The sequence below is a fragment of the Astyanax mexicanus genome, chromosome 13, assembly GCF_023375975.1.
Source record: "Astyanax mexicanus isolate ESR-SI-001 chromosome 13, AstMex3_surface, whole genome shotgun sequence".
NCBI lineage: Eukaryota > Metazoa > Chordata > Actinopteri > Characiformes > Acestrorhamphidae > Astyanax > Astyanax mexicanus.
The window spans coordinates 3,504,146-3,514,818 of NC_064420.1; the positions used below are offsets into that span (position 1 = coordinate 3,504,146).

Sequence of the window (10,673 nt, forward strand, 5' to 3'; positions counted from 1 at the left end):
AAATGGTTACTAAGCTGTTTTTGTCTGAAGAGTGTGAAGAGTTGTTGATATGCTGTTAACTTTTGGCTAAACGCTAAATACCAAAGTCCAAAAACATTTGGCGAAAATCTAACGTCCAAAAATTTTTGGCTAAAAGCTAAAGTCCAAAAACTTTTGGCTAAACTATGGCTAATAAAGCAGTGTTCAAAAACGTTTGGCTAAATGATGGAATTCAAATACTTTAGCTAATAGAGAAGTGTCCAACCCCCTTTGGCTAAATATTGAAATTTTAATACTTTAACTAATAAAGGAGTGTCCAAAAACTTTTGGTTAAACGTGGGTGAGAAAGCTACAAAGCAGTTTATTCAGCAGCTCCTCCAAACACACAGTACAGAAGAACAATGCAGAAAGGGTTGTCACCGCTAGGTGGCAGTAAAACTGTAAATGTGCACTCAAGCTTATAAAGGAGGGAGCGCACTCATTCCATCTGAAGTGCCCTGGATTAACTTAGTTCTTAAACTTTAAATTTTACACCCACTGAAGCACTGAAATTTACCTTGAACTCTTAAAACATGTTACCGTGTTTTTCATTGCCTTTTGTCTGAAATATGATGCACGGGGTGTGTGTAAATTTGTTGTTATCTAAATAATGCAATTCTTAGGGAGTAGGGAAGAAGGGAGCATGTAGTCAAATGGATGTACCCACAGACGTGGCCTAAGAGCGCGTGCGTCAAAGGAGCGGATCATTGCGGTCTCTGAGGTAAGTAGAGGTGACGGCTCTGGAATGAGTTTCTGTGTGGAAAAAGGTGAAAACACGGCGAAATACGCCCCTTTTAATGTCCACTTCGTGTATTTAGTTAGATAGTTGACTAATATGTATAAACTACTTAACAGCGTGTGTTAATATAGCTAAAACGTCGTTATATCTGTGTTTGTATAATGCTAGGTTAGCGTGCTAGCTAACACTACAGGCAGCTCAGAGAGGCAAGCTAGCATTAGCTCTGATACAGGGAATTCCTGCTTTAATCACAGATTAATTTTACACTCATACACAGAATTCGGGTAGCTGAATGTTCCAGAAACAAAAGATGACCCGAGCTAACCCGGCTAACTATTGGGCTTTTCAGTTATAAACTAATGTGGCAGTATTTTAGTTAGCGGTTAGCTATCCACTGCAGCCTGACCTGCCCTGAAAACCGGTTTAAGCCGGTTCAGCTAACCCAGCACGCTCTGCCACTGATTCTGACTGAACGCTGGCGCAGCAGTGGAAATTCTTATTATCTGAATAATGTGAATATTTTATCAGCAGTTTAAATATATTATATATATTAAATATTATTTCTCAGTTTCTGGTTCATTATCTGTTAACGAAATATTGTCACTATTAGTAACAAGTTTACCGTTTTGTTGTTAGTAAATGCAGCTACAGTATGATCAGAATACACAATAACGCGCCCTGACCCGCCCGCGGGCCAAAACAAATTTCACACTTTATGTCTGGCTGTGTTTATGAATAATTATAGGCTCAATATAGACACCCAATATGCCACATTAAAGCTTAGAATCTCTGCTTTCTTAGTTATTTAGCATATTTAGCTGTATTTCCTTTCAGAAAATAAAAAAAATTCAGTTAATTATTAATTAGTTGCTAGATATATGCATTTTCAATCACTTTCTTTTTTGTCAACAGTTGCAGTACTGACATTCATTGTGTGAGTAAACACTTCCAGTACATTTCAATGATACATGTCTCGAGTAATTTAGTAAGAGCTGTCAACTAACTTAATTGAATGCTTGTATGTTCTTTATTAAAGTTGTATTAATTCTGCTATCAGAAAGTAGGGTTTAAACATCTATTAAACTATTCAGAACTGTTGTTAAGTTGTAGTTACTGTAATAATTTGTTGCCAATAAATCCTTTAACATGCTTTGTTGTATGAAGCTCATGAATTTTTATTTTTTTTTTCAGTTTTGAATTCTTTGCAACATACTGGCCTTTCTTTTTACATTTTTACTAATATACATTTTTCTTTTCTGCAGTTGCTGATCTTGACGTTCCAAGTGTAAGTTAACCATTTAAATGCATAAGTACAATGTGTTGCCATTTTAAATGAACTTTTCGTTCTCATAGTAAGTTGAAAATAAATTCTTCAATAAGCCTGGTTTCTCAAAGTAATAAGGTTTATTACATTGCACAGTGCACAATAATGGCACTTTAATTATACTATAAAATTCTGATAAATAGTTATATTAATTAGTCAATGAATTATTTCTTGTCTGCTTTAGTTGTAGTTAATTAAACCAGTGTTTCCTAGCTTGTTTTAGTCGTAACACACTAAAAAGGATAATCTGATTTATGATTAATTTACCAAGTGTCCAATTTCTTCCTTTTTCTTATTTTACAGGAACAAGAAAGAGAGAGAACTACAGTGCTTGTAAGTACAGACAATTAACTGATTTAACAATTGATTAGTACCAGCACTTTTAAATAAATTATAATTAGAAATTTGAGATTGAGATTAGAGATTTAATGCTGCACTGTGTATAATAAACCAATAGGTTTACAGACTCTGGAAACTCACCAAGTAAGCCCACCAGTGTGCTGTGCCCATTGTAACATTTACAAAAGGGATAACATTAGTCAACAGCCGAAGACAACTTCACACACTAGAAATTGTAACTGGACAATACTCTGGAGTAATTAGTTACTGATAATTACTGACTGGACTGGACTGTTGCTCTCTTGTGCCAATATCATCTTTTTAAAAGTAAATTCTGCGTTTCATTTGTAATAAACTATTTGGAGTCACTGAGTCTAAAGTAAAAAAAAAATAAAAATTGAAGTTTGCTACACGTAATGGGTAGAAAATGACTTCTTAACTAAACTACGCACCCAGTAATGTTAAAATATGATTGCTGCATATTAAAAGTTAAAAGGTGTCATTCCGATGTTTTTGTTTCTCTTTTTTTACAATTTCAGGGTTCCCTGTTATTGCCTGGTAGGGGTGACCCGAGGCCTTGCTACCAGGTTACAAGTTTACCTGGTAAGTTTATATTTCAATGATACTTCAGAGATATGGAGGACCAAAAATGACATAAGTATAAATAAATAAATGCATATATAAATGTAGAAATAAATGAATAAATAAATAAATACAAGCATAAATAATTGTAAAGGTAAATAAATAAATACATTTCTTATTTATTGATTGATTTTATTTATTTATTCATTTACATGTGCATTTATTTATTTATTCATTCATTTATTTCAACATTTCTACATTTATTTATTTATTTCCACATTTCTTCATTTATTTATTTCTGCATTTGTATGGTAATTAGGTAGGTGGTCCTATCCTCGCTCTAAAGCAGGATTGGTTGCGGCTCACTCGCGCGCCAGGACACAGCAGCTCGTGTGCCAGTGTTGCGGTGAATTCAGTCCCTCTGTTCCCCCTTCACTGCGCATGTCGCAGCTCAGATAGGCCCCATTTGTTCTCATTTGCGCTCTTCTTTCAGTTTCTTTGCGTCGGCGACGTTTTACTTCTGTTGTAAAAAAAAAAAAAAAAAACTTAAATTCATACTTAAAAGTGTAAAAAATTGTGAGAATAGGTTTAAATGCTCATTAAAAACATACAATGACTAGATTTCGTTCTGTTGTCCGCTCCGTGCAATAGACTGAGTTCAGCTGATCTAGTGTACCGTTTATATAAAGCTATATTATTCTGTTCAGACTCCAGTAAGTATGGTTTATTGGGATTCTCTAGTCTCACCAAATTTCATATAAAATAATACCACAGACCAACTGCTGTGCCATGTAATGTAGTTTATTTATATTAGCAATAAATATTTCAAACATTTATACATGTATTTACCTAATTTAGTGAGTGTGGTGAGACGAGACAATCCCAATAAACCATACTTACTGGAGTGTAAACAGAATAATATAGCTATATATAAATGGTACGGCTAAATCCACTAGATCAGTTGAACTCAGTCTATTGCACGGAGCGGAAAACGAAGCGAAATCTAGTCATAGTATGTTTTTAATGAGCATTTAAACCTATTCTGACTATTTTTAACACTTTAAAGTATGAAATTAGAAGTAAAAAGTCGCAAACGCGAAGAATCAGAAAAAAAAGAGCACAAACAAGAACAAATGGAGCCTTTCTTGCTCCTGAACCTGCTTTAGAGTGAGGATAGGACCGCGTTCCTAATTAACATACAAATGCAGAAATACAGAAATAAATAAATAAATGAATAAATAAATAAAAGCGCATATAAGTGAATAAATAAATAAATCAATAAATAAGAAATGTATTTATTTTAATTATTTACCTATACAATTATTTATGCGTGTATTTATATTTATTCATTTATTTATATCTACATTTATATGTGCATTTATTTATTTATACATTTTTGGTCCTTCATACAGGGATAGCTCTTTGTAGTTTTGTATATTGCACGGTGCAGTACTGATATGGATATGTGTAACTTTTTGTTTTCCCATTTTGTTTTCACAGGTTTTGAAGATCTCTCTTTTTCTTTATTCCCAATCCCCCTTTTCTATCATCTCTTTTTTCGTCCAATCCCCTTTCTATCCACTTGCACCTGCAAGTACAACGATAAAGGGCATTCAGTTGAACCCCTGAAAACGGAACTCTTGAAAAATAACCCCTTGAAATCTAAACTCTTGAAAAATAACCCCTTGAAATCTAAACTCTTGAAAAGGAAGGGCATTCAGTTGACCCCTGAAAAACGGCTTCATAGGGCATTCAGTTGACCCCTGAAAAACGGCTTCATAGGGCATTCAGTTGACCCCTGAAAAACGGCTTCATAGGGCATTCAGTTGACCCCTGAAAAACGGCTTCATAGGGCATTCAGTTGACCCCTAAACAACGGTTTGAAAAGGGCATTCAGTTGACCCCTGGAAACGGAAATCTTGAAAAATAACTCCTTGAAATCTAAACTCTTGAAAAGGAAGGGCATTCAGTTGACCCCTGAAAAACGGCTTCATAGGGCATTCAGTTGACCCCTAAACAACGGTTTGAAAAGGGCATTCAGTTGACCCCTGGAAACGGAAATCTTGAAAAAAGATCCCCTTGGCAAACTTGTTTCCCTCATTTAACCCTGTATAGTGTTTCCTTGTGATTGGTTTCAGGTCAGACAATTCTCTAAAGAAGCAAACTCTTCACCCGAAGACAGTCATCACATCGACCGCGGCATCTGGAGCTGAAGACACACACATTCACATTATCGACTGAAGCTGCAGTTACCTGTCATTTCTTATAGCAGTATATTGTGATTTAAAAACATACAGCTTCTTACAGTGTGTACATACCACATTTAATACATTTAGTAAAAAATACAGTCTATTAAAATATTTGTTGCTGAACCTTTTTACACATTAAATACGTAATTATTTCATAAAAAGTTATTTCTTTTAGCAGTTGTCTTTTGTAAGCTTGTTTCCTACAGAGGTATAATCACATTTTTGGGTTGTGAGTGTGTTTTAAGGAGATACAATTGCATCTAGATACTGGATTGTAGTATATAAGAAAGCTGTTTGAGTGTACAATTTAAGGGGAAAATTACGTTTTGAGAAGTTATTAATAAAAAAAGAATTTTTACATATATATATATTTTTTCATTTAGTTGACTGCATTTTATTGTAATTTTTTGTCAGCCAGTTATTTCTGCAATTAATTTATCTTTTTCTATAATCCTTATATACAAATCTTTTTCAATTGTACTTTTACTATAAACAAATTTTACAGACGTCTGCTTCAGTGTAGCCACTGGTAAAACTGCAAAGGTATCTTGGTCATATCTACATATCTTTTGGAAAAGTTTAAAGCCCTACTTTATTTGGTAAGTTTGTGTTAATAAAAAAAGCATTACTACCTTACAGCAGTATTTATCAAACATTACTGGGTTATTGTACTTTATAAAATTATAAACCATTAGACAAGTGTATACGTTACAGCAGTGTTTAAACATATTACTGGGTTATTGTAATTTATACAAATTTAAGCCATTAGACAAGCGTACACCACAGCAGTATTTATCAAATATTTTACTGGGTTATTGTAAATTGTAAACCATTACACAATCATATCTTAAAGAAATATTTTGGGAAAAGTAATACATTTTACTGGGTAAGACTTTATTGTGGGCTGCACTGTTTATATATTTGTAGCCATTTTACTAGCTTGATATTTCTGATTAATATAAACACTAGTGCTAGTAAGTTACAGAGTTTATCAAACAAGCTATTATAATTTTCCATATCTGGAAGACAGGGTTTTATTAAGAATTTTTATGTATATATATTTTTTCATTTAGTTGACTACATTTTATTGTAATATTTTTTGTCAGCCAGTTATTTCTGCAATTAATTTATCTTTTTCTATAATCCTTACATACAAACCCTTTTCAATTGTACATTTACTATAAACAAATTTTACAGACGTCTGCTTCAGTGTAGCCACTGGTAAAACTGCAAAGGTATCTTGGTCATATCTACATATCTTTTGGAAAAGTTTAAAGCCCTACTTTATTTGGTAAGTTTGTGTTAATAAAAAAAGCATTACTACCTTACAGCAGTATTTATCAAACATTACTGGGTTATTGTACTTTATAAAATTTTAAACCATTAGACAAGTGTATACGTTACAACAGTGTTTATTAAACATATTACTGGGTTATTGTAATTAATAAAAATTTAAACCATTAGACTAGTGTATACATTACAGCAGTATTTATCAAATATTTTACTGGGTTATTGTAATTTATAAAATTATTATAACAAGCATATACGTTACAGCAGTGTTTATCAAACATATTACTGGGTTATTGTAAATTGTAAACCATTACACAATCATATCTTAAAGAAATATTTTGGGAAAAGTAGCCATTTTACTAGCTTGATATTTCTGATTAATATAAACACTAGTGCTAGTAAGTTACAGAGTTTATCAAACAAGCTATTGTAATTTTCCATATCTGGAAGACAAGGTTTTATTATATCGAATAGAGAAATGCCAAAGAAAAGCAAGAAAGCCATTGCTGCAAAGCATCGTGAGGCAGCAAAGGTGAAACCCGGAAGTGTTGAACAGCCGGTAAACAATGTTAGTGCACACGTGACCACAGTCATGGCGTCCCACAATCAAGCAGATGAGCGCTATGAGTTGTTTTCTAGAGGAGTTCAGTGTACCTGTAATTCACTTACATTTCTAGCAGTACACAGTGAAAATAATGACCTGAAGAGCCTAAACCTCGACCAGATATTAACACAGGGTGATGCTGTTTATACTCAGGTTAAACAAACATTACTGAATGAAGGGAGGTTTCAGAGTAACCTGCTGGCATCTGATGAGCTTCCCTGTACAGTAGAGACAGACACGCAGTGTTATAGCGTTATTAAACACCCACAGAGATACGGGTTTCTGAGAGATGAGGCTCCGCAGGGGCTGGATGAGTATGTGAATCTGGAAAGAGCACTAAACTGTCTGAGAGGTGATGTAACTGATGCTCTGCTGATCACTGGAGGAACGTGTGTTGCTGTGTTCAGAGATCACTCAGGTAGATTTGGGTTCTTTGATCCTCACTGTAGAACACCTGACGGACTAGAAGCTGATGAGAACGCAGGTACAGCTGTGATGCTCACATTTGCAAACTTAGAGGACATGACTGAAAGATTACTAATACTGTACCAAGTGTGTCTTGACCTGAAGGATAACAGTCAGTATGAGCTCCTCCCCGTGTCTTTTATAAACAGAAACACAGCTACTGCTGCAGACCCTACTGATAATCAAATAACAGCAGACCCCTGTCCTGATCTGCAGGCTGACATTAGCCAATCTGTGGCACAATCTGCGACCAAATTAACCAAAACTCAAAAAAGAAGGCTTTATTACCGTCAAAAAAGCATTAAAAGAAAAGAGTCCGCACAGACAGAGGGAATAAAGAACAGATTAAACCGGAAAAGCAAATATGCAAATGATCCTAAATTCAAAGAAAAGATGAAACAGCGCAGTCGAGTGTTTTACACTGAAAATGTAAATTACAAACTTGCAAAGCAAAAGTCTGTGAAATTTAATTACATAATAAACTCAACGTATAAAGCGAAGCAAAAACTGTACATTACCTACAAGTACAAAAATAATCCACATTACCAAGAAAAACAAAAGTGGTATGTTAGGAAAAGCTACAGAAATAACCCAGATTACAGAGAAAAACAAAGGCGGTATGTTACACACAACTACAGAAATAACCCAGACTACAGAGAAAAACAAAGGCGGTATGTTACAAACAGCTACAGAAAAAACCCAGACTACAGAGAAAAACAGAGGCGGTATGTTACAAACAGCTACAGAAATAACCCTGACTACAGAAAAAAGCAGAGACAGTACATTACAAACAGCTACAGAAATAACCCAGATTACAGAGAAAAACAGAGACAGTACATTACAAACAGCTACAGAAATAACCCAGATTACAGAGAAAAACAGAGACAGTACATTACAAACAGCTACAGAAATAACCCAGATTACAGAGAAAAACAGAGACAGTACATTACAAACAGCTACAGAAATAACCCAGATTACAGAAAAAAGCAGAGACAGTACATTACAAACAGCTACAGAAATAACCCAGATTACAGAGAAAAACAGAGACAGTACATTACAAACAGCTACAGAAAAGATGAGGCTTTCAGGAAAAGACAGAAACAGTATTTTACTTATCGATACAGAACTGATCTCAATTTTTCTGAGCAGAAGAAACTGAAATTTAAAAGCCTGCACCAAACTGATGTGCATTTCAGGATGAATCACAGAGAACAATGTTTACTGCGATTAAAAAATAGAACATCTAGACGTAACGCCCTACACAAGAAACACTGTGCTCAACAAATACAGAGGAAATACAGACTAAACCGCTTCCAGCTGCAGGGAAACACACCATTACAAACACAACCAACACAAAACAATGAATGCCTAAATCCACAAGTGCTGAAAGCTCTAGTCCATTTTAAGGAAATTATAAAAGCTGGTCCAAGTTACATTTGCACAGTCTGTCACAGAGCATTGTTTTCTGATCAGGTCCGTCTGTGTGATCACACAAACTATCAAAAAAATCCAGCAATAACTTCAACTTGCTTGACTGGAAAATATGTTCACACCTGTTCCTCTGAGTGTCCTAATAACTGTGCACCAGAAGAAATGAAAAATGAGTGGATCTGCCACAGCTGTCATGATAATTTGGGAAAAGGGAGAATGCCTTCTATCGCTTCTGCAAACAAACTCCAACTTGCACCCATTCCAACAGAACTGTGTGATTTAAATATACTGGAGAGACATGTTATATCTAAATATGTGTGCTTTGCCAAGGTAATCAGTCTTCCTAAAGGTCAGCAGAGAGCCATTAAAGGTGCTGTTGTGTCGGTTCCTTCAGATGTTGAAACAACAGTAAATGTTTTACCCAGACCCAGCAGTGAATCACAGCTACTCACAGTGAAGCTGAAAAGACGACTGTGTTACTCAGGCCATTATCAGTTCCAGACCATTTCCATGCAGAAGGTCCTGTCTGCCCTACTTAAACTGAAGGAAATCCACCCTGAATACAAAGACATTGTAATAAACAATGTGGAGCAGGATGAATTATTTGATGAATTTCCAGACCAAATAAATGCTGATGATATTCCAGAGGATGAAATAGACTTGAACATGAACTCTGACAATCAGAAATCAACAGAGCACAACCCTGAGAGAGAACATGTAGATAATGAGGCTGAAAGCACAGAACAGACCACAGGTCTCGCATTAGACACGTGTCTACAACCTCCAGATCTCGGTCAGCATCTTTTGTCGTTCAATGATGGAATATTTTGCATTGCTCCCGCTGAGAGAAACAATCCAGTAAGCATATTTAAAGTTCCTAAACTGGAAGCGATGGCTTTTCCTGTTCAGTTTCCAACTGGTGAAAACACATTTGATGAACCAGACAGACACACAGCTCTCTCACCCAGCAGATATTTCAATGCCAGACTGTTTTCTGCTGATAATCGCTTTGCACGAGACACAAACTACATTTTCTTTGCCCAGTTTGTGACCGAAATGCATACAGCATCTTCCAGCATGTCGATACAGCTGAGAAAAGCAAAATCAGTGACACGTGAAGGCCGAAAAATCAACAGTGCACTATTACAGGACAAACGTGAATTAGAGAAACTTATACACAATAATGAGGTCACAAGGTTCCTCCAACCAATCAGAGGTACACCAGCCTATTGGCAGAAGACACTCAGAGACCTTTTTGCCATGCTTCGTCAACTGGGAACTCCCACATTCTTCTGTACATTTAGTGCTGCAGAGATGAGATGGCCCGAAGTGATCACAGCGATTAAAGCACAGCAAGGTGAATCTGTGGACTTTTCAGCCCTGGACTGGTCAGAGAAATGTGAGATACTGCGCAGTAATCCTGTCACAGCCATGCGCATGTTTGAGAAACGTGTAGAAGCTCTCATGAACCTTATTCACTCTCCTGCTCAGCCAATCGGTCACGTCGAAGACAGTTTTTATCGCGTTGAGTTCCAACAGAGAGGGTCGCCTCACATTCACTGTTTATTCTGGGTGAAAGGTGCTCCAGAGTTTGAGGATGACCTGGACCAGGATGTTTGTGATTTCATTGAC

At 35.7% G+C, this 10,673-nt stretch overlaps 1 long non-coding RNA gene across 1 annotated transcript; it reads left to right on the forward strand.

Moving 5' to 3' along the window:
• Positions 1–343: 343 nt before the first annotated feature.
• On the forward strand, positions 344–5,615 carry LOC125806763 (uncharacterized). The gene is made up of 6 exons (XR_007441596.1): positions 344–739; positions 1,670–1,691; positions 2,020–2,042; positions 2,385–2,414; positions 2,960–3,023; positions 4,503–5,615. It is a non-coding gene; the product is annotated as an uncharacterized LOC125806763 (long non-coding RNA).
• Positions 5,616–10,673: the final 5,058 nt, after the last annotated feature.